This window comes from Eptatretus burgeri, chromosome 13 (assembly GCF_056783735.1).
Source record: "Eptatretus burgeri isolate ZD-2024b chromosome 13, Ebu_testis_v1, whole genome shotgun sequence".
Lineage (NCBI taxonomy): Eukaryota > Metazoa > Chordata > Myxini > Myxiniformes > Myxinidae > Eptatretus > Eptatretus burgeri.
Genome location: NC_140973.1, coordinates 13,266,634 through 13,287,960, shown reverse-complemented (window position 1 = coordinate 13,287,960; position 21,327 = coordinate 13,266,634). Strand labels below are relative to the sequence as shown.

General features: G+C 43.9%; 2 protein-coding genes and 1 long non-coding RNA gene across 6 annotated transcripts in view; 1 reads left to right on the top strand and 2 right to left on the bottom strand.

Annotated features, from left to right (window-relative positions):
* The window catches only part of FKBP2 (FKBP prolyl isomerase 2), a 33,805-nt gene extending 33,294 nt beyond the window's left edge, over positions 1-511 (bottom strand). Inside the window, exon 1 of one of the 3 annotated variants that reach the window (XM_085851193.1) lies at positions 354-511. The gene's annotated coding sequence lies outside the window, so the exon portion shown is untranslated. Of the gene's footprint in view, positions 1-303 lie in introns of all 3 variants that reach the window. The other 2 variants (XM_085851194.1, XM_085851192.1) reach the window with 2 other exon arrangements.
* Positions 512-9,337: 8,826 nt separating this feature from the next.
* LOC147013871 (uncharacterized) lies at positions 9,338-12,883 on the bottom strand. Its single transcript, XR_015050542.1, has 2 exons — positions 12,299-12,883; positions 9,338-10,869 (listed from the first exon to the last, which is right to left on the bottom strand). It is a non-coding gene; the product is annotated as an uncharacterized LOC147013871 (long non-coding RNA).
* Positions 12,884-13,242: 359 nt separating this feature from the next.
* Positions 13,243-21,327, top strand: part of BAG5 (BAG cochaperone 5) — a 43,240-nt gene continuing 35,155 nt past the window's right edge. Inside the window, exon 1 of one of the 2 annotated variants that reach the window (XM_085851173.1) lies at positions 13,243-13,560. The gene's annotated coding sequence lies outside the window, so the exon portion shown is untranslated. The remainder of the gene's footprint in view (positions 13,561-21,327) is intronic. The other variant, XM_085851174.1, reaches the window with a different exon arrangement.

The following is a 21,327-nucleotide window of genomic DNA, read 5'->3' as shown; positions in this document are numbered from 1 at the left end:
CACACAGACACACAGACAGACAGACAGACAGACAGAAAAACGGACATTTATTTGAAAAGATGATAGAAAATCGAGGAAGGGAAGTTCGATGGATGAGTATTTGCATACGTAATACATATATCGATTTCCCTCAATTGCAAAACATAACGAAGCCAGTCAGCTTCGCTCAATGCTCCCAGTCACTGTACTGTTGCACTCACTGCACCTCCGTGTGAGTAGTTACAGTTATAGTAACATCGGCACTAACAAAGCACGGTCTACCGATTCTCTTCACGCACAATCTTGTCCAAACATGGTGATTACCTCACCGACCACTTTACGTCTTGCAAACAGACCGATCGTTCCGCCCTTGCCTGGGGATTTGGGGTACGTAGTTCGGCTGACGAACCCTCGGATTACACAGCTCTGCAAAGCGCACGCTCTCACCACCACAGCACGAAGACCTGTAATTTATTGAGTGACCCACAATTGCTCCGGAAATATATATACACGTAACAGAAAACACGTTTGAATTTGATTTGTGCTTAATGTTTACACGGAACTACCTCGAGGCTCGATAAAAAAATCGGAAAACCGGTTTGCGTCGCAGCTCCAAACTACACCGCCATGGCCGCCTCAACAGTCTGGTGAGAGAAACCAACGAAACGCGAACCAAGGTGCAGCAGACGACTTGAACCTTGGTTACGATCACCGAAGGGTTAAACAAGCTCGGTTTTACTCAATTTGGATGGAAAATTAATTTATTTTTTTTAAAACACACACACACAATTGCATCTTCATTTATTTTTGTCCAAACAAATTCTCTCGAAATCAATAAAAAAGAAAAGCAACATTGCAGATCAAGATTCGATTCATCATCAGGCATCAACCTTTTCACAGGGATACGTACTCTCACGCAAAAACATTAATCATAAACCAGGGAATTAAACGGAAGATCCATTAAAGTATTATTACGTTAAAAAAAAAGACGACCGTTATTCTCAGCTTTTCCGTCTGTATGTTTGTATGTAATGGACAGCTCTGGAGGCCAGAGGAGTCAACCGATTTTGATGAAACTTGACTGGTAGGTTCATACCAGGATCTAGTTGTATGCTTTTCAGCACCGTTGCTATGGACGCCGCCGTTGCCCAGCAACGGGACTTTGAAATTTTTGAAAAAAATACGAAAAATATTTTTATTTAAATATTTTTCGAAAATCAAAAATCGGCTTCTACGCTTTTATGCGCACTATAATCAACCTCTTTGTCAAAAAATTTCAGCCAGATCCGTCAAAAACTGTATGACTAGTATGCAATTATATAGCAACCACCCATGTCGCCTACCGGCGGGTGTGTGTGTGTGTGTGTGTGTGTGTGTGTGTGTGTGTGTGTGTGTGTGTGTGTGTGTGTGTGTGTGTGTGTGTGTGAGAGTGTGTGTGTGTGTACAGTGTCATACAAGGAAAACAGACACAGATGGAGGCCATTCAGCCAATCATGCCTGCGTGAACACCACATTCTTCCCCCCCCCCCCCCCCCAGTGGGGGGACAATTCCATGGCTGCTATTATTCACGACAAGGGGTGTAGTGATTCAATGATAAATGAACAGGAAACAAACGTGTATAAGTGGAAAAATTATGGGCCCAGACGAAAGAGAGTGGTGTGGCATGTGTGTGGGAAAATTGTGTTTTTAGCCAATGGGTCACCCACATAGTTCGAATGGCAGAGCACTGGTACATTTCACCAGAGAACCTCAGTTCAATTCCTAGTCTGGGCAAGTCATTTTTCCACACATGTATGTGTATATACATTTTTTTTTAAACATCTAAACGTCATAAACCTGATGCCACGCCTTTTCAAAAACAAAAGTCTACGTGCTGTTGGCATGCTTGAGACAGGAATGCCACAAAACGTTGTAGCTGGGCGTTTTGGTGTTCATTGGAACACCACAGTCATTTTGGAGATATTATCAACAAATTGACAAAATTAGAGACCGTTCACGTTCTGGGCAACCACGTGTGACATCACGTCACTAGGATAACCACATCCGGTTGGTGGACCTGAGGAATCGGTTCCAGCCAGCAAGTTTGACAGCTCGCAGCATCCCTGGCTTGCGAATGAGTGCCAGAACTGTCGGGAATTGGTTACGCAAGCACAATATCCAACAACCATCATTCTGTTAGATTTTGTAGCCACATCATCGATGTGCGCACCAAGCTTGGTGTAGACATCTGAGGTTCAGGAGACAAGATTGGGTTGCTATCCTCTTTACAGACGAGTAGAGGTTCCATCTTGACAGTAGTGATGGCAGTTGTCACGTTCATCGACGGGAAGGGGAATGTTACACTGATGCATGTGTTGTGCAATGTCAGTCAGTCGGTCGGCGGTGGAAGCATGATGGTATGGGAAGGCATCACAGAACCCAGATGGAGGTCATTAATGGCAAATCGACTGGTGTGTCGTACCGTGATGAAGTTCTCCGTCCTCCCATTCCTGGACGCCACATCACACATCAACAGGATAACGCACACCCTCACATCACAGGAATGGTTACCGACTTAATCGCACAACAGAACATTCCCACACTTCCCTGGCCAGCTGTTTCACCTCATCTTTCTCCCAGAGAACATGTGTGGGATGAAATGGAATGACGATTCGGCCATCTTCAAAAACCAGCCAGCGACGTTGGCCCAACTGTGACAGGCCTTGCTACCAATCAGGAATTACATCCCTCAAGCCTACAAACATCTTATGTCCTCACTGATGCGCTGTTCCCAAGTGTGTCAACGCATATGGTGGTCACACTAGATACTGAGCTGTTAACTGACTTTTGACCACTTCGAGCCTCTGCAGACATATCTTGCACAAACGTGTTGACATTCTTATATCAAACATTTTCTTGTCAATTTCATGTTTATCAAACACTAAATATTGACATGACTAAGCAACATGATGCGTTTGTTTTCATTTCTCATTTCACAAAGGTGTAATTGGTGGTCGTATGGCAGCTTAGCTGCCGGGGTAGTTATCATTTCTTGAAGCGCGACTGTGTTGCTGATGCAGTGCCCCTCTACCAGTAAACACACTGGAACTGGCACTCATTTCGCTGACCTTGGAAGGATGGCAGGCTGAGTCAACCCCCTGGTGTATTAATTCATCGGCTGACGGGGCTTGAACTCAGGACCCTCGGATCCCAAGCCGCCACCCTAACCACTGAGCCAACATCAGGCTTAAGGTGTAATTGATGCACAGGAACATTTTTCTGCTAGTATACATCTCCAGGCAAAAAACGAAACCCCAAACAGCCTTTTGATTTGTTTATTTTCTACTAAATCATCGTTTTTCAGTCTGTGTGTGGAAGCTTTTCTCAGTGTCTGAGCAGCATAAAGGGATGAGGCTGATTGTTTTAACACAAAAAGTCAGTAATTTTAATCTATATCTCTCAATATCATTAGAATCTCCAATGATGAATCTCAAGCATAAGATCTCTTGCTCTCACATCACAGACAGATTAGTGGCTCCTCTGGTCGAGCTCCGACTGCTCTCAGTCCTCTGACAATCCCCAGCTTCTCCAGGACACATTATTTGAGTAACACCCTGCTGTTGAAACTCCCAAAATGCTGATTGCACACCAAACTTTAATTCCTCACTTCATCAGGTGAAGGCTATTAGACCAATTAAGCCGGCATAATGGATACCAACCTTTGGCTGTTTATCCATGCTCTATCGTCTTTATATGCAGAGCGTCAAGCAAGGAAGCAGCAAGTACCATTTAAAAAAAAAAAGTCTTCGGTAGGACTTGGCCGGTGTTTGAGCCACCGACCTCCCAGACTCAGAGCAAATGCTTTAACCATCACACCAGCAAGTCTAGTTCAATCACTTCCCTTCAGGGCTTCAAGCAGATGGTGAACCAACATCTCATGTTCTACTCCATCCCTTTGTTCAATCTTTTCTACCCACCAGGTAACCCTACATAACCCTGCTCTCTTCCTTGCAGATTACTGTGTTTCCTTTCCTTCTCTCCTGATTATTATTTCCTTTGCTCGATTCAAAATATGGTTCCCATCATCAGTTCATTGCCTTTATAGCCTTGCCCATTCCCAAAGGGATGGGAGAGCGTATTTATAATCAGTCTGTGGGCAATCAAGTGTACGAGTGAACAAGTGAATCTACATTCAATCTCAGTTCTACTTTAATCCAAATACACTGGCACAGCAGTATGGGTAGGATAAATGTCCCCCCCCCCGACAAACACACACACACACACACACACACACACACACACCCACACACACACAAACACACACACACACACACACACACACACACACACACACACACACACACACACACACACACACACACACTCCTGTCAATCTTGCTCTTCCATAAAGCCCCTTTTTCTTGAAGATGTCTCTGCAAACCATATCTCGGCTCTGGGTATCTTCACCACAACCCCATAAATAAGGTGTACGGTCACTCATTTCCGCCAATTAGGGTTCGAAGCAATATTCTCATTAGTCTCTGCTGCCTCCTTCAGAATATCCATCAATTGCTTATTTGTCTCACTTGACGATTTCAAAATCTCCTGGCTCCTCCGTGGAAGCTCCTGTTGGAAACAGACAAAAGGACAAATCAAGTAGGAAGTTCACTCAAATTGGTGACCTGAGTAAAATATCAAGATCTTACGAAAGCATGAAATATAATTATCTATCTATAATTCCAGCAATCTCTGTTTCTCGACAACCACTGGTCCGATCTAATTGAAACTTGCCAGATATATTGCTGGGGCCCTGTGGATGTACCTTTTCAAGGTTTGATATTAATCGGACAAGTGGTTCCCAAGTTATGGCCATTTATTTACCAAACCAATGACAAGACACGGTGCTATGACGTCACAATTGACGTCACAAACCATTTTTTTAGACGTACGGGCACGCATTAGTTTAAATAAAGATGAAATACAATGGTTTTTGAACGAACCTTCCTCATGCGCTGTTCGCGCTCCTCAGTCGGTGCCACCAGTAACCATGACACCGCAGTGAGAGCCCCAACACCGAACAATGCAACCAAGCCGCGCAAGCCGACGTGCAAACTCATGACGGAGGAACGTGTCGTGACGTAGAACGAAACTGACACCCGGACTGTGCTGAAGTACCTCCTGAACCTGTCTCCCAAACCGTTTGTTGACAGTCGGACAATTACGTCACCTGCTGTTTGCTCGTAACGGAGCCAAAAAAAAGAATCAACCGTCGAGCTCCGTCATCAATGGCGGAAATCGTGTCAAGACCGATGAAACATCAATTTCTCGATCATAATTTAATATTATCCTTAACCATCTTGCACTCCTTCCTTTCTCCGTCAATGCAACGGCACGCAATGTAAAAAAAAAAAGTTTTTAAAAATTGTTACTCTGCTGCTAACTATTCCGTCAGTGCTACCAAACAGTGCACATAAAAAAAACAAATACCTCGGATTAACGTCCGACCGTTTCCGTCGTTATCCTGTTGCTTTGTCAATGGGTGTGTCAAATGACGTCACGCTACGTAAACGTTGCTCGGAAGTCTTTGATAGATCATCCAAAAATGGCCGAATCGTTTCCCTGATTTACATCCGGGTGCTCGACCTTCGTGGCTCGCCCACTCTGGCACTCACAAAAATTAAGCACCAGCCCAAATTCGGGATGTCGACAATTATTTATTTCATCATATTTTTTGGTTTCCAAGCTTTTTAGCCGCGTTGCAAACACTGGCTCTAAGAGAGCTTCTTCTTCTTCTTCCTCTTCCTCCAAAACCTTTATGACGCGGCTCTTGGACACATTTGTCCTTGTTTTCCAAGGTGAACTCAACGTACATATTTCAGCTAAAATAAGTAATGGGCTCTTGGCATCATTAGTTTGTACGTAACGTAATACCGAACTAAAAACGTTGAATTATTATTGAACAGGGTTAACCTTGACTCATTGAAGAAAAATTTGAAATTTGTTGCGTGATAAACTTGCATATGATGTATTCATTCCTTCCTTCCATATACGTGCTGCTTCATCAGAATTAAGATACCACACTGGTTGCAGGCATGGACAGCACTGATACAACCATTATACCAGTGCATTGGTACTCATTTTGCCAACCTCAGAAGGATTACGGGCTGAATTAACCCCACCTGGTGTTCATTCAGCAGCCAACGAGCAGCCAACGGGGCTCAAACTCAGGACCCAAAGATCCCAAGCGAGCCACCCGAACCACTTAGCCAACACCAGGTATTCGTGGGATTTGGCCGTGCGATCTTATTGGCCCATTTGGGCTGGTCCAAAGAACATATGGCCTGGTGAGGAAGGATCTGAATATGGGAGTTAATGCCGACTGCGAGTTCCCGGATTTGTAATTTGAGGGTTCCTGTGTATAAAACAAGCTCAAATGAGCTAGGATCCTCGTCCTCTTAATGATGACGTCATAAAAACGAATATGACGTCATTGTGATGTATCAGGTTTGCGATAAATTATCTGTGCTAATGCCCGGTTTGATTCCCACAAACAAAATTCAAACAGCTTGCCTAGTTTCGGAGATAATGGTATAGGTGATGTCCATTAGCGGCGATATTATGACGTTAACTTTTTTTCTAGGACGATTTTCCAAAATGGGAGATGGTTACTGTCTGCGCGTGGGCTTTCTGCATAGACATGGCAAGGTTCACGAAGACCCGATGAAAACTCTGGGTTGTGAAACAAAAAATGTCAAAAAATAGGAATGACGTCATAAAAATTGATATGCCGTCATAGTGATGTACCATATGTGCGGTAATTAATCTCTGCTAAGACCCTGTTCGATTCCCACAAACAGAATTCAAAAAGCTTGCCAAGTTTCGAAGATAATTTTTTTAGGCGATTTCCATTAGCGGAGATATTTTGACGTCATAACTTTTTTTTTCTCGGAGGAATTTTCAAAATCGGAGATGGTTACTGTCTGCGCAGGGTATTTTTACATATATGTGCCAAGTTTCAGGAAGTTTCGATGAGAACTGTAGGCTGTGAAACAAAAAAGTCCACAAGAACAACAATGTGAGTAAGACTTAGAGATCCTCCACGAGGGTCTAAAAAGTCCGCAAGAAGAAGATGAAGAACAACAACGTAAGACTTGGAAATCCTCCACGAGGATCTAAAAAAAGTTTACCCTGATCACATTTGAAATTATTTTTGTTTACATAATCGAGGCTTGTGGAAGAGCTAACACACTGAGTGGATCAGGAGGTAACAGACAAAAACAGGACACAAACATGCATGGAGGAGGAAAAACTGGAAAATTAGGAAGGATTTGGATAGGGTTAACAAGGATCATGGTTTTTGATTGGGGATGATCTCAGATGGCAGTGAACAGCTGTCTTGAAGACATGGAGGGAAGAATGAGATTGAAGAGGATGTGGAAGTTGATTCCACAGGTGGGGGGAAGAGGAACAAATGAGTGTTTGTGAGCAGTGATCCTGGATTGAGGTAGTTTCACCAGAAGGGGGTTGATGGTGGACCGTGTGAGCCCTTAGAAACCTGGGAAGGGAAAAAGCACAGAAAGAGCAGAGGGTGCAAGACCATAAAGGAGGCTGGAGAAGACAGAGAGACCACCGACCTGTCAGCAACAGGGAAATAATAAGCGCATAGACTCAGCTTTATCACGGGAGATTCCAATCTATACTATCATGGAGCTAAGTGTTTATTATCTCCTCCTAGACAAAGCGTCAACGGTCCACGAAACTCAGCTATATTGTATTTCGTATACGTGACTCTGGATCACTCTACTTGTTGGCTCACGAGCGAAAATGTACATACTCGCTCATTATCGCCTGTTACTCTGCTACATTTTCCAAAAAAAATGCTGTGACAACATATTCAGTGTCTGCGTTACTATTTTCTATTACAACCCCATAAAAGCCACTCAGGAATCAACGCCTCATTCGGAAAAAAAAAAGCGCATGAAAAAGGAACGAAATCACAACTGCAGATCTCCGAATTGCCAACAAAATGAAGGCCAACAAAATCACGTGACCACCACCACCTCTACCACCCGTCAATGGGATGGGTAATCTGCTAATAATTTGAAAGGCCTTGGTTTGTACGACATCAAACCAAGCCAGAAGTGAGACAGGGAAGCCAGCCCAGAGGGGAAAGGAGTATTCCATCAAGCTGTGGATGAAGGCCTTGTTCAGGTATGTCAAGGAAGGACTTTGTATGAGGAATGCCCAGTCGCCGGCTGGCTTTGGAGGCCAACTTTGAAATGTGGTTTTCCCAAGAAAGATCATGACTGATAGTGAGACCCAGGAGTTTGAATGACTGAATCTCCTCAAGAGGATTAAGAAAGTAGATTGGGAGGGCTGGGAAAGGGGTTGCCAGATGGTCCTTTCATAGAGAGATAGTGAGATTGGGAGACTTGTCAGGATTGAAAGACATATTCCAAGTGTTTGCCCAACTTGTGATTTTTTTTTTTCATCTGAAGAGACGGAGGAGGCTGCGGCCCGCCTATCTGAAGGATGAGGGATGTTAGGGCAGAGGGTGCAGTCATCAGAAAAGAGATAATAAGGATTTTCCAGAGTTGGAGAGATCATTAATGAAGATTAGGAAAAGGACTGGGCAGGTAGAGGGGTTTGGAGAGTAAAGTAGGATGTCAGACTGTATCAAAAGCACAAGATATGTCCAAAGAGATGTCCTTGATCTCATGTCTGACATTGAGGGCCTCCATCCATTATTGGGAGAGTAGAAGCAGCATTTCCACGGTAGTGAGACATGCTCTGAAACCAAATTGGTGTGGTGATTTGAGATGAGGTTGTTGGAGAAAAGGAAGGATTTCATATCAACTGTGATGATGGATTCCATGACTTTGCTGATGATTGGAAGTAAGCCGATAATAATGAATAATAATAATAATTCACTCTACAGTGCTTAAGCCTTTGTAGCTCTAGCTATGTGAAAGGTAATATTGTTGTGGTGCTGGGTTCGGTGGCGAGGACGACCGCTAGATGGAGCAGTCGGACCATCTCCCACCAAACACCGGAATTGAAGGTCGTAACCTTCGGATAACTCCAAAGGTCACGGGTCCCTTTGTGGACCGTGGACGCCAATATTTCGACAGCGTGGGGTAGGGTTAGTTGTCTAATTTCAATTTACCTAAGTACCCACACCGTCTAACTACCGGGGAAGCCACACCCTCGGCCGACTTTGTCCGAACCGAGTTGCTGTTACCGACTCGGATCCGGCGTAACCAAGCGGGGATTACCAAAGCCTGCCAGACCAAATGAACAATTTAGAGCACAAACGGCCTCACTATAACTCAAACCCGAACCATGCTAGGCCAATGAAAGAAAACACGGACAACGAGCTGGAACATTTAACGGGATTTATTTTACAGTAATCGTGAAGGGAGACAGAGCAGATTTATCACAACTATAATATGCAGGCAATGTACATTGAGCAAAATCACTTAACAATTCCACTTAAAGACAGGCCACAGACACACACACATACACCCAAAAATAAATGGGGCCGGTTGGCCTTTATTCGGCCCTTCAGCTCGGAGGGAAGGCGAGTTGAGGGTCAGAGTCTGGCTGGATACCTGGCCGCCTCGTGCGGTTTGGCTGAGATGAGCGAACCAGGATGAGACCCGCCGCGTCGAGCGAACCAGGATGAGACCAGCCGCGTCGAGCGAACCAGGATGAGACCAGCCGCGTCGAGCGAACCAGGATGAGACCAGCCGCGTCGAGCGAACCAGGATGAGACCAGCCACGTCGAGCGACCCACCAAGCACAAGACCACGGAACCACCGAAAAGAAGACCACCGAAATAACCCCCAAACCAGACACTCCACCAACGAAGCCAGAACCCCCGGAGACAGCTCGCGATCTTCCTTATCCCTCCTCCCGTGCGTGGTGGAGGGATCCACTCTGAGGCGATGAGCCTCCGGATTGGGCAAGGGGTTGTCAGGCGATCGGTGGCCTCCCCTCATTGGTCGGGAGGAACATTCCACCTTGCAGGGGCGGATCCGGCACTGAGGTGATGAGCCTCCTGATTGGTTCGGTGGGGGAAAATGGTGGCCATCCGTGATTGGAGGAGGTCCGGTGGGAGGGGGCAACGACCACCCTCCCTACGTGCGTGTCTGAGAACCCAGACGGAACAACCAGGGGAGCACCATATTCTCCATGCACCCTTATAGCGGGGAGGGGGGATCTCGGGTCGGCTGTCGGGACAGCCGCTGTCGATTGGACGAGCTCACGGTGGGCGGAGGGAACCTCACCCCTGTACGTGACACATTGCACGTAGGCGATGGATGGCGATAGTGCGAGAATGAAGAGTTTGTGATTTGGCAGGAAGATTTAAAGATATAGAAAAAAATCTAGCGAGAAAGAAACCCACAGCGCACGGACACTTATCAACCCATTAAACATAGGGGAGGGTTCTAACTATAAACACATACTTATTGAAATGACTGAACTGCGGGGACTCTGGCTGTTGTGTGGAAATGGCTGCCAGATTCGTAAGAATATGACTTGATCCCTGACCCCATTCCGTCGTTGGTGAAAGCAAGTGGTTTAGGGCCACACAAAAAAAAAAAATATATATATATATATATATTTTTTATTTCTTCAAAATTCCAACAAAGTTAGAAACCTCAGGTTTTTATGACTGGAAGAACATTTTGGAACATGACAGAAGAGAAAACAAATCAGTAGTTTTAGGTATTACAGAAGAAAGTGAAATGCATGCATGACAATCGCCCAGATTCCAGGCACGTTCATTCATTTGTGACAATGAGGAGGTCAAGAAACATTCTTGTTTGCTGGCTTCTTCGTTAGCTTCAAGATGTTCTTTTGTCGTTTTGCATTGTCGGATTCATCCGTGGGAACTTTTGTACAGGCTGGAACACACATGGTCACTGGTCATTGCACACAGTTTTACTTCTTAAAGGACATGTGGTTGGAAGTGGGAGGGGGAGAGCAAGATTTGTCCTCAATATCAATAATTTATTGACTTGAAATGCACCCGATCACATAAGCCCAGTCAAGCCCAGTTAGTAGGATAAGTTACCCTACTGAACCAATCCATTAAAACTGCCATCCCTGTGCAATGCCAGTCAAGGGCACTATATCTCGAAACACACCTTCCTTCTGAGCTGCCTGGAAAACCAACTGTCCCATCTGCATTTAGGTTGTGAACATTAAACATCCTACAGCATCCTAAGAAAAGTGTGAACTGTTGTGTGCAGGTACTCCATTCAAATTGAGAGAAGAGGATGAGGGGGGGGAGTTGAGAGAAGAGGATGAGGGGGGGGTTGAGAGAAGAGGATGAGGGGGTTGAGAGAAGAGGATGGGGGGGTTGAGAGAAGCGGATGAGGGGGAGTTTGAGAGAAGCGGATGGGGGGAGGGGGTTGAGAGAAGAGGACGAGGGGGAGTTGAGAGAAGAGGATGAGGGGAGGGGGTTGAGAGAAGAGGATGAGGGGAGGGCGTTGAGAGAAGAGGACCGGGGGGGCAATTGAGCGAAGAGGACGGGGGGTAGTTGAGAGAAGAGGACGGGGGGATAGTTGAGAGAAGAGGACGAGGGGGATAGTTGAGAGAAGAGGACGAGGGGGGATAGTTGAGAGAAGCGGATGGGGGGGATAGTTGAGAGAAGAGGACGGGGGGGATAGTTGAGAGAAGAGGACGGGGGGTAGTTGAGAGAAGAGGACGAGGGGGAGTTGAGCGAAGAGGACGGGGGGGTAGTTGAGAGAAGAGGACGGGGGGAGGTAGTTGAGAGAAGAGGATGGGGGGATAGTTGGAGAAGAGGACGAGGGGGAGTTGAGCGAAGAGGGGAGGGAGTTGGGCGAAGGGGGAGTTGGGCGAAGAGGGGGGAGTTGAGCGAAGAGGATGGGGGTTGAGAGAAGAGGATGAGGGGGTTGAGAGAAGAGGATGAGGGGGGTTGAGAGAAGAGGATGAGGGGGGTTGAGAGAAGAGGATGAGGGGAGGGAGAGTTAAGTGAAGAGGAGCGGGGGAGGGGTAGTCGAGAGAAGAGGACGAGGGGGGAGTTGAGCGAAGAGGACATGGGGGGTTGTCGAGAGAAGAGGACGAGGGGGGGTTGTCGAGAGAAGAGGACGAGGGGGGTGTCGAGAGAAGAGGACGAGGGGGGTTGTCGAGAGAAGAGGACGAGGGGGTTGTCGAGAGAAGAGGACGAGGGGGGGGGGAGTTGAGCGAAGAGGACGGGGGGGAGTAGTCGAGAGAAGAGGACGAGGGGGGGGGGAGTTGAGCGAAGAGGACGAGGAGAAGAGATTGGGATTTGGGATAAGTTTTCAGACTGCACCTTGCGTGGTTCACCTGCAATTTGGGAAGTTCAGATTGTGGAGAGATCTGCCAATCACGCTTGAATAAATAATAAGTGATCGTAATGGCGGCGAAAATCTGTGCCGTCACGATCCCGTACCGAAAGCAGGAAAACCAGTCCTTGGCCATCGCTGAAAAACGTCAGAACATCCCTTATCCAATCACTTTACGCCAATCACATTTATAAACGTAATTTATAACACATATTATTGAAATATTATACATTTTCATTGCACATCATATATTGTGAGTTAAAACTTTAACGTGAAATTATGAATTGCAGCAAGCGAGAGGGAGAAATTACAACCGAGCTGAGGAACATACCATAAGCAGACAATTACAGTATATTCATACTAAACCCTAATTTAACCTTTTTGAGGAAAAGTTCGAAAAACGTATTTAGTGCCCATCAAGTACTGCTTGTATCATCATCATCATCATCATCATCATCATCATCATCATCATCATCATCATCATCATCATCATCATCATCATCATCATCATCATCATCATCATCATCAACGGGTTCGGTCCTAAATTCTAAATATTGTAATGTTAAAAAAAAGAAAAGAACATTAACTCTGCTGATAATTGCATACATGACAATTATTTAATTAAAATATAACAAAGTACGTATTTTTTGTGTCATTTGTATTAATGTGTCAGAAAAACTTCAACATCGACCGTCACTCGCATCTCAGTTGAGAATGCCGGTCGAGCTGACAGTATCGTTACTATACACTACAAGTTATACTACGTGAATATTATACTTTGTATGCCGCATTTGGTGGTTGGTCGAACAAGAAAAGTAAGAACCAAAGAAGAGAAATTAAACAAATGAACGATCGAACAGAAAATAAGGACGTAAAATAAATATCTAGTCATGGCTGCGATAGACGTCCAACGTTGTGACGTCAACAATTAAATAATGTTTCGTCTGAAGAACCGTGAGGAGGCGCTGTCCCGATCAAAAAAAAAGCTTGTTATTGGTTCTGACTTCTGGGAGAGGCGGGTTCAGTATTAACGAGTGTTTCGGTGTACGTACGGGTTCTCGGAACATGACAAAGGCAGACGCAAACTTGGAGGTGATAGGAACAGGTGGATAAACTGAGGAAGGCCTTCCACGAGAGGCGACGGGCGGACGGGTGAAGGAAGGAAGGAAGGAAGGAAGGTAGTTGGGGAGGACGAGAAATTTTCGAAAAAAAAGAAGACTTGGATTTACAAGAAGAAGAAGGAGGAGAAAGACTTAGATTCAGGTGAGTTTATCATCGTTGGGTATGCTCATGGTTGTTTCGAAGGTGGTGACATCGTGTGGCGATTGTTTCCAGCCGAGTTATCTTTAAATTTATTTATTTACTTTCTGTCAACTACTATTACAACCTCTTCAACGGCCACGATGTGGACGAACTTTGTACGACCTTTTCCACAACGTACGTTTGTGCAGTTCAAAATGTTCTGGTCCCCATACGGCTTGAAGCCTTTTGTCGGTTAGCAAGCTGGAATGAGCTAAGATCCTCGTCGTCTTAATGACGTCATAAAAACGAATATGACGTCATAGTGGTGCATCATATGTGCGGTAATTCATCTCTGCTAATGCCCTGTTCGATTCCCGCAAGCAATTCAAAAAGCTTGCCTCGTTTCGAAGATAATTTTTTTTTTCGGCGATTTCCATTAGCGGAGATATTTTGAAGTCATAACTTTTTTTTTTCGAGGAGGAATTTTCAAAATCGGAGATGGTTACTGTCTGCGCAGGGTATTTTTACATATATCTGCCAAGTTTCAGAAAGTTTCGATGAAAACTGTAGGCTGTGAAACAAAAAAGTCCACAAGAACAACAACGTGAGTAAGACTTTGAGATCCTCCACGAGGATCAAAGAAAGTCCACAAGAAGAATATGAAGAACAACAACGTGAGTAAGACTTGGAGATCCTCCATGAGGATCTAAGAAAGTCCACAAGAAGAAGATGAAGAACAACAACGTGAGTAAGACTTGGAGATCCTCCACGAGGATCTAAAAAAAGTCCACAAGAAGAAGATGAAGAACAACAACGTGAGTAAGACTTGGAGATCCTCCACGAGGATCTAAAAAAGTCCACAAGAACAAGATGAAGAACAACAACGTGAGTAAGACTTGGAGATCCTCCACGAGGATCTAAGAAAGTCCACAAGAAGAAGATGAAGAACAACAACGTGAGTAAGACTTGGAGATCCTCCACGAGGATCTAAAAAAGTCCACAAGAAGAAGATGAAGAACAACAACGTGACTAAGACTTGGAGATCCTCCACGAGGATCTAAAAAAGTCCACAAGAAGAAGATGAAGAACAACAACAATGTGAGTAAGACTTGGAGATCCTCCACGAGGATCTAAGAAAGTCCACAAGAAGAAGATGAAGAACAACAACGTGAGTAAGACTTGGAGATCCTCCACGAGGATCTAAAAAAGTCCACAAGATGAAGATGAAGAACAACAACGTGAGTAAGACTTGGAGATCTTCCACGAGGATCTAAAAAAGTCCACAAGAAGAAGATGAAGAACAACAATGTGAGTAAGACTTGGAGATCCTCCACGAAGATCTAAAAGCAATCTTAGCTCCTGTACCTGTGACACAGACGGAAATCTGGAGCACCTGGTCAATGAAACGCACGCAGACGAGGCTAAAGGGTCAGAATGCATACAATGATGGTCAGACCACTCCTCAATAAGAGTAGGTCCCCACAAAAAGTTCTGGTCGTGACCTTCTATGCTTGAAAAACACATTGCTGACGTTCCGAAAAGGAATTGTACACAAAATTGAATCTCAGGGCAGAGTGAGGTGTGGGACGACAGGCGTACAAAACGAGCAAGGTAAATTCTAAGAGGAGGGAGAAAACGTTAACCTGCGAGTAAGATTGTTGAATTAGGGTTAATCGGGGTAGAAATGTGGTGGTGGGTGGTTGACGTGAGATGGTTCACGTTCTGGAAGGAAGGGTGGGATTGAACAACAAAAAAAGGCAGTGCTGCAAAGGACGGGTGGACAGTAAGCTTGGATTTTGGGAGTTTCACGAGGACCGCTTGCTGTGTTTCCAGAGTGACCATCATACTAAAATACACAATTTGATGCGTCTGCCTGCGATACATTCGGTCATAACTTATCCAATCTCAACCAAACTTGATGTGAGAATTCAGGGTCACATGACTGAGGGTGTTGTGACTAACAGCGACTACATTTGCCCCCCCCCTCCCTTCCCCAAGGGGATTTTCTGCCTTGGTTGAATTCCATGTTGTGATGTATAAATAGCTTTTCATGGGTCACACTTATTGGAATTTAAAATTATCACCACAAACTATTCAGTCGATTACATCCAATGTATAATTACCTTTCTGTTGATTTCCTTCACTGAGAAACCTTAACACTTTATGACTATTATGCTGACAAAGGGCATTCCAAGCAAACTCCTTAAATATTCAACCCTCTATTGGGAACAAATTGCTTTGCAACAGCCCGGTAGAACAATGCTATCTGCTTATTAAAATAAATAGGTTGTTTACTCCACTGGAATGAAGGAACTGACGTCACTCACTTGGCACCCATGCTGTTTCCATGTCTTGCTGAGTGTCACAAACCTTGAACACAACAGGACATGTTCTTGGACCCACTGCAAGTGGGTTACTGGGTCACCGAATAATTTGTTGAAAAGATAGCAGTGGGGCTAAGTTACAGATGTTCCCTTTTGACCAATGGGTGCCAAACTATGGTTGTCATTGCTCTATCCTTTTGAAATGTTGAGCATCAAACAAGGAAGCAACACATACCATTGTAATACCTACTCCAGTCAAAGGCCGGAGGTATTGTTTTTCGTGGTGTCCGTCTGTGTGTCCGTCCATCATCAGTTATCCTTATAGTTTTTTTTTTTTGTTTTTTTTTTTGTTAACCTGATAACTTGTGAACCCCTGAACGGATTTTGACCAAACCTGTCACAACTGTGGACTGTAATTCAAAGATTAACTTATTCAATTTCAGGGTAAATGGGTCAAAGGTCATGTGTCCTTTGAAAATAATTCTTCAGACCATAACTTGAGTTTTGAATAATGTGATGCTCTCTCCTCTGCTCTCCTCTCCTCTCCTCTCCTCTCGTTTCCTTTAATCGAGGTCAAACATCACAGTGGTTTGACATCTAACATGGACAGAGACATATCTATTGACAGACTCAGGTCAATTTGTGTTTTTTTATAGTTACTTTGGCTTTCTCAGCCGGTGTTGGGTTTGAACTGCCGACCTTCCAGATTCAGTGTGGACGCCTTCACCATAACATCACCAAGTTTGGTTTTATATCGTATCCTTCGACGCTGCCTTTTTGTCCGAGGCTGAAAGTCGAGTACCCTTCATGCAATATTGTTTGCAGGCAGCTGGTAGAGCTATGCCTTGGCAAGTTAGACGTTGCCAATTTGATTTTAGGTGAGGCATTTCCCAGGCATGTTTGATAATGTGCCAAAGCTTTGTCACCGGCAAAAAAATCCTGATTTTAGTTCATTTCTGACAAATATATTATGGGGGAGTTACATTTGCATTTTGATCTTGTGGCGTCTGCATCACGGGCCACGCATTTAGACCATTATAATGAGCAAACTGCCTCCTGAATTTTGTTTGCATGCGAAAAGGCAACTTTTATTTTTGCACCAAAAATGGGTCTCAATTATTTATCGATTTACAGTAGCTCATAAAATTTCAACTGAGTACCATGGAATTATGATTGATGTAAAAGTTTTCTGGTTGTGAGATGAATTTAAGTTCATAGCTTTTGTTGTATATACTATGTCGTAAAATCATTAAATAGAGGATATATATATATATATATATATATATATATATATATATATATATATATATATATATATATATATATATATATATATATATATATATATATATATATATATATATATATATATTAGTCGATCTAGTCGAAAAAAAAAATTTTTTCAAAAAAAAAATTTTGAAATTTGTTTCTACCCTTAACACTTTTTCCATCGATATGTTTGTCTGTTGGGTAGTCGATCTAGTCGAAAGGAATTTTTTTTTTTTGAGATTTGTTCTACCCTTAATATCGGTATTTAAAATGGCGATTTCAGTTAATACAATGGCAATTTCGATGAAACTTGGTTGTTAGGTTCATACCATGACCTAGTTGTGTGCAAATGAGAACCGTTTTTTCTTTTTTTTTTCTTGTGCTTAATCCTCAGGTCATTCCCATCGAATGGGCCCATCGCGTCAGATTCTATTGGGTAGTCGACTACCCATGTCCACCTACCGGCTTGTCTGTCTGTCTGTCCCTCTGTTCGGTCCAGTGCTCCGTTAATACAATGGCGATTTTGATGAAACTTGGTTGGTAGGTTCATACCATGACCTAGTTGTGTCCAAATCAGAACCGTTGCTATGGACACCACCGTTGCCTAGCAACGGGACTTTGAAATTTTAGAAAAATCAAAAAAAAATTTTTTTTTCAAAAATCGGGCCGCGAGCGACTGTGGGCAGTACATTCAGCCACATTGTCAAAAATTTCCAGCCGGATCCTATGAAAACTGTCGGAGAAGATAGACTTTGAATGAACCCTGGTCGAAAACAATAAAAAAACGAAGTTCGTTATATCTCAGAGACTGAATCAGATATACATGAAACTGGTATGTTAGGGTCATGGTATGTCCTAGTTATGTGTGAGAAAGAACTGTTGCTGTGGTCCCCTCCGTTGCCGAGCAACGGCCAAAAAAAACCTCTAAATGTGGGGGTATTTTAACGAAAAAAACAATCTGCAGCATGAACCCTTGAAGCTTGAATCATTAATTTTATTGTGCTTAATCCTCAGGTCATTCCCCATCGAACGGGCCCATCGCGTCAGGTTCTATTGGGTAGGCGACTACCCATGTCCGCCTTCCGGCTTGTGTGTGTGTGTATATATATATACAGTATATATATATATATATATATATACATATATATATATATATATATATATATATATATATATATATATATATATATATATATATATATATATATATATATATATATATATATATATATATATATATATTATCTTCATATAGCTGTAACAAACTGACTTGGATCGCTTTGATTCTATTTTATAGATTATATTGCAACAAAAATGGCTTGGGATTGACAGAGGCAATTAATTAATTGCTTAACAATGAATGTTAGTCTTAGACGTCTTCAAAGAACCCCATTGTGCTTCTCGGATCGATTGAGCATACAAGACCCTCGTCTTCCTCACAGCCAGTTACCCTCACTCCATTACCCCACCCTACACTTGCTCCTTCTTGCTCTTTCACCGCTTTCTTATTTGATTTCCCACCTCGTGTTTTGGGTCTTTAACTTGGTGGGGTTGTGTGGGTGGGGGAGACCACGTGGCCATCACTGACCAGAGGATGGCACAGTGATGTTATGACCCGTGGTTTATATAAGGCGAGTGTGCATGAAGTAAGCAGTTAGTTACTCGTCAGTTGAGTCAGTACGGTTGGAGTTGCGAATTACTGACTTGGAGTGCTGTTGGTAGGTAGACTGGGTGCATTGAGGACTATTGAGTAGAAAGGCTGGGTGCATTGAGGACATTAGCAGAGTCTGAGTGTTATGAGAGTTAAAGAGCTAGTGAGTAGCCTGTGCAAGTCACACTAACTGTCGAACTGCAGCCACCACTACCACAAGTTGGCCCCCTTCCCACACCCCCACCCCTCCCCCCCATTCAACCACTCACCTTACACGACACCTCATGAGGGAAGCAAAATACCTATACCTCCCCAATATCTTTCTTTCCCTGCTTTGTCTGGTGTGTTCAGATTTAGACTAAGCATTGGCATTGAGGTGTTTTTGAATTTATTTGTTTGTATAGTGTAAGCAGTTTGACCGTTCCTCATTTCCCTTTTATTTGATTACAAGAAAGACTACCTCTCCCAAGTGACGGGAAAAGTGAGCAAAAGTATTTCATCCCCAGTGACGGCAAAAATTTAAGTTGATCTATCAATTTAAATAATATTTCATGGACTTTAAAAAGGTCAATTGTGTTGCACTTTTTGTTTTGCTCAGAACCAAAGTTCTGAGATACTTACACCACCCACTGCAAAATGGTGGTCCAACATCGGGTGGTGGAGGTTGGATTTGTCTAAATTTAAGAAGGCAAAATATGCTGGTTGCGAAATAAAATTTGGCATCAAAATTATTCATGTCTGTTCTCCCGTCGTTTTAAATGTAGCTTTTCAAATGAAGCACAGGAAGCAGCCACTATAAACAGGAGACAGACGAACACACAGACAGTCACCAAGGTTCACAATGTATAATAGATGACTTCCCTTCCAAGGAACTTCGACTCACGAAGCTTGTCCAATGGTTGCCAACCAATGGCTTTTTTGGTATACAGAGTCGAGGCTCATGGTAGAGCATGAAATGGATCATGACACAACAGCACAAAAGGAACAGTAGCATGGGTAAGGGGGCACAAATAGTGGAGTTGAAGGTAGAGGGAGAATTGGACAATGGGGGTAGCGAGGAATGGGGTGGACAGGATGGATCTCCCTTCCTCCCATCTTTGCCCTCCATTCTCTCCCCATCCCCTCTCTATATGGAGACATATCGAGCACAGTGGAAACCTTGCTCAGGAAGTTGCTTCCACGGCAGAGACGATGTCAGTCACGTATATGTGACTGACATATATGTTCCACAGACATATATGTCTGTGCTCGATACTTTTTAAACGGCTTCGCTTTTCCAATCCAGTTATAACTTTTATTTGATATTTCATGTACCATACTCGTGACTGACATCGTCTCTGCCGTGGAAGCAACTTCCTGAGCAAGGTTTCCACTGGGTGGTTTGCCATTTGCCTTCCCAGCAGGAGTTTGGGCAGGAACATTGTATTCTGGCCATGGTGCGGGCAATAGCTCGTCCACTCTTCGTGAAGGACGTGGGATATTTAAAGTCCATCAACTAATGTTGGAAGACGGGACGGCCAGTTTAACATCCATTGGAGGAACAACACACACGTCGATGATTCACTGAGTCTGAAACACCAGGATGACAGTTGAGAGCTGAGCTTGGATTCAAACCTGGCTAGACAGCTGAGATGCGAGTGTGGGTACCTCCAAAGTTGTATCTGAATGAACACAATGTTAATAAACAAACTGCAACTTTATGTTGTTTTCATGTACAGTGAACCCCCGCTTCATCGCGGTTCACCTATCGCGCCCCCGGTTCATCGCGGGTTTTCCCTTGGAACCTAACTATTTTTTCTGCGGATTCCCCCGGTACATCGCGGTAATAATATATAAAATATAAATTATTTCAGCAATAAATTGTAACGCGTGGTGCTCGACCACCCACTCGTCAAATATGTAATCGTCAAAATATGTAATTAAAATACACAACGCACCAGACAAAGTTTCGCTTGTGAACTTCGAATATTTTCTACGTTTTTTCTCCAAGCCCCACGATGCCGCCCAAATGCCCTGCACCTTCGAAGGCTTCTGGCAAGGAACCGAAGCGCCAGAGGAAGGTCCTGGGATTCTCCAGGAGAAGGTTAAGGTAAAGGTGCTCGATTATATGCTTCGGGAAGGAAAAAGGTTTGCCGCTGTTGGATGAGCACTGCTCGTACCCAGCACCTCAAAACCGACCAGACCAGACTAGTCGATCTCCGGCACCTCAAACCCAATCACTGCCAAACCGACCAGACCAGACTCGTCGGTCTCCGGCACCTCAAACTCAATCACTCCCAAACCGACCTGACCAGACGAATCGATTTTTTGGGGAGGCGTCCATTCATCGCGGATTTTCACTTAGCGCGGGGAGGTTTGGAACGTAACCCCCGCGAGAAACGGGGGATTACTGTATACGTTAAATGTACATGTAATAAAAGTCGAATCCGAATCCAAAAAGATCTCTACTGGTGTTCCTGTGTGGTGTAACATAAAATCAAGCATACAATAATTACTGTATCTTTGAAAGACCGGAAAAAAATAATAATAATAATTTTGGAACCA